Raw genomic sequence first — 3,837 nt, 5'->3', positions numbered from 1 at the left:
TGAAGTGTTCATGCATTTATCTTGAGAATTTGTATTTAAGATTAATTAAGGAATGTGCACTTAAGAATTTTAAGCATATAATTCATATAATTTGTAATATAAATGTGTTTAAGTCCTAACTATATCATGTCTATGATTTATTTGAATTTACTAGGTATTAATATATTTTACATTATTGGGAGAATGGTGAGAACGTTTCTAGATAGCTTAATTCTAAAATTTGTTACAGTACTCACATTATTTTGAAAGTAGTTAATACAACAGCTATTTCATAATATATAAGACAGATTTTGTCATTGAAAAAGTGTATCTAGAGTAACTATGATAAACTACTGCCTGGCAATCTTTTTTTTTTTTTTTATTTTTTATTTTTATTTTTATTTATTTATTTATTTATTTATTTATTTATTTAAAATTTTTTTTTTCAACGTTTATTTATTTTTGGGACAGAGAGAGACAGAGCATGGACGGGGGAGGGGCAGAGAGAGAGGGAGACACAGAATCGGAAACAGGCTCCAGGCTCCGAACCATCAGCCCAGAGCCCGACGCGGGGCTCGAACTCACGGACCGCGAGATCGTGACCTGGCTGAAGTCGGACACCCAACCGACTGCGCCACCCAGGCGCCCCTGCCTGGCAATCTTTTAGACGAGCTTCAGCATTACTTTTTTGATGGAATAATTGCATTTTGTATAGAAGTAATTGGGAACACAGGGGCGCCTGGGTGGCTCAATCGGTTAAGCGTCTGACTTCGGCTCAGGTCATGATCTCGCAGCTCGTGGGTTCGAGCCCTGCATTGGGCTCTGTGCTGATGGCTCGGAGCCCAAAGCCTGCTTCAGATACTGTGTCTCCCTCTCTCTCTGCCCCTCCCCCACTTGTGCTCTGTCTCTCGCTCTCCCAAAAATAAATAAATATTTTAAAAGATTTTTAAAAAGAAGTAATTGGAACACAGACCTTGTTTATACCGTCAAGGGGGAAAAGCTTATTATTCATAAATGAGTGTGATCATCTTTACTCAGTCACGTGCTGCCCTGTGCTGTAGAGAACATATAGCATGCATTCTCTGAATTTTTGCAAGTGATACACTTCTGATTTTTATGCAATAGTACTTTCATGTTTTAGTGTGAGAAATGAAAGTTACTCCAAGTAATGCAATGTTTGTCTGTTTTAAAATGCTGCTGGGGCACCCTGGTGGCTCAGTCCCTTAAGTGTCCAACTCTTGATTTTGGCTCAGGTCAGGATCTCATGGTCCCTGAGTTCGAGCCCCGCATCGGGCTCTGCGCTGACAGCATGGAGCTTGGTTGGGATTCTCTTGCTCGCTCTCTCTCTCTGCCCCTCCCCTACCCCTCCCTCTCTCAAAAATAGATAAATAAACATTTAAAAAAATAAATAAAATGCTGCCACTCTTGGTAAACCCTAAACCTCCCCAGGTTTGGAATTGAACAGGTGGCCCCCACTGTTCCTCCTGATTTTCCCATTCTGTACGGTTTCTTTAACGCCCTTGTGTGTTGCCCACCGTGTTCTTCTGGTCCCGTGCTTGCTCAGGCAAAGGCAAAGCCTATAATTCGTTTCCATGAACAGACATGAGACAGACCAGATTTTCAAAGACAACTTTACTTAATGTGTGGAAAACAAAAGGGAAATTTGAAAGGGGAATTTGAAAAATGTCAAAAGCATTTTTTTAAAAAGAAAGATGCAAAAGGGTATATGACATGGCACTATTATCATTTTTTTAATGTTTGTTTTATTTTGTTTTTGAGAGAGAGAGAGAGCACAAGTGAGGTAGGGGCAGCAAGAGAGGGAGACATAGAATCTGAAGCAGGCTCCAGGCTCTGAGCTGTCAGAGCAGAGCCCAACGTGGGGAGGGAACTCATGAACCATGAGATCGTGACCTGAGCTGAAGTCGGATGTTTAACTGACTGACCACCCAGGTGCCCCTGTCAAAACGATTTTTTTATAAAAATTTTACAGAATACTGAATTCTTTATTTTTTTCATGTTTATTTATTTTTGAGAGAGACAGAGAAAGAATGCAAGCAGAGGAGGGGCAGAGAGAGGGAATCCCAAGCAGGCTGTGCACTGTGAGTGCAGAGCCCAATGCGGGGCTCAAACTCATGACCCATGAGATCATAACCTGAGCCGAAATCAAGAGTTGGACACTTAACTGACTGAGCCTTTGAGGTGCCCCCAGAATACCGAATTCTGGTCGTCTCATGAGTTAGTTTGAACTCAGAGATTACAAATCCTGTCCTTGGTCCAGGCATTTGGGGTAGTTACCCTGTGCCTCGAATAGTACCTTCCAGCATTCCTTTTTTCGGACTCTGTGATTGTCACTGTTTGATAATACCATTGACCACCACCACCAGGGAGCTGTCATTAATATCAAGAGTGCTCGAGTCCTGTCTTATTGGATGACTGGTTCCCATTTCCAGTCTCGGAGATAGACCTCTTACCCAAATAACTGAGAGAAATTATTTCCCAATCCAGGGGCGATCTTTACTTCCATACAAATGGATGTGACCATTCTTATTATCCACCAGATAAAGTAACAGATAAAATAACCATAATCCTAGCCTTCATGTAAACATCCAACAAATGTTATTAAATGGCCAGTGTGGGGGTGTAAAGAGGATAAACAACATGATGAGAAGTGTGTGGAAAGAATCATGGTCTATTTGGGAGTAAAAGTAAAAAAAAAAAAAATGATAATCAATTTCTCAGGACATCTAGTCCAACTCATCATTGAGTGCTTGAGCAGCATCTATGACAAGTGGTCAATGGAAAGCTTGGATTTTACACAAATAAAACCACCCAGTCGTAGGTTAGTGGTATAAGCAGCAGGTACTTTGAAATCATGGTGCCCTGAGTAATCTAGGAAGGCTTCCTGGAGGAGATGCTGAAGTTGGGTCCCAAAGGATGGACAGTCACAAGACTAGAGGTCTGCAACGTGGAATGATGATTGTAGGATGGGATCAGATGAGATGAGATCTTAAAAGACAAAGCAAGAAAAGTATCTTATCTTATATCTTATCTTATCAGAGAGAGAATGGGAGTGAGGAAGAGGGGCAGAGGAAGAGAGAGAGAGAGAGAGAGAGAGAGAGAGAGAGAATCTTAATCTTAAGAGTGAAAATCTCCACATTGAGTATGGATGCAGGGCTTGATCCTACATCCCTGGAATCATGACTTGAGCCAAAATCAAGAGTTGGATGTTCAATCGACTGAGCCACCCAGGTGCCCCAAGAAAAGGTCTTTAAGTTCTAACCTAGAGGGAAATGTCCACTGACCCTTCCTCAACTTTGGGTAATGTAAATGCTTCTAGCTAGCTTACTTGTATTTAAAAAATCATGCATGATTTGCAACTTATTGGTATTTTTCATTTGTAGGAAAATTAATAAAAGTGATTCCCTCTCATCTATATCATGGTTTGGGGAGAGAGAATTAGGCAACGTATAAGTTTGCATATGTTTAAATTTTCTAATACCAAGTTTGAGAGAAGCACGTGAAAATATTTTCCTCAAAATCTGTGCAGTGAGGCGATTGGGTAGATAAAGTAATCGATCATTTGTCCACTCTATAGCTAGTGAATTTGGCATTTAGGGGTTCATACAAATGAAGGATGCTTTGGGAAAACTTTTTCTGATTTGTATGGATACTTTTGGGGCCAGAATAAAAACTGTTTCATGAACATAAGGAATTAAAGCCACTAAGAGATACAGTTCAAAGAGGAAAACATTTCAACATTGTAGGACTTTATTAATAATTATAAGTCTGGTTTTTTTTAATTCTTTGAAGAAAAATTTATTTCTTTTACAATAAAATTGTAGATAAGAGATTTAACTT

Source organism: Herpailurus yagouaroundi, unplaced genomic scaffold (genome assembly GCF_014898765.1).
Source record: "Herpailurus yagouaroundi ecotype Mexico unplaced genomic scaffold, PumYag 222, whole genome shotgun sequence".
NCBI lineage: Eukaryota > Metazoa > Chordata > Mammalia > Carnivora > Felidae > Herpailurus > Herpailurus yagouaroundi.
This window is presented reverse-complemented; position numbering follows the sequence as displayed.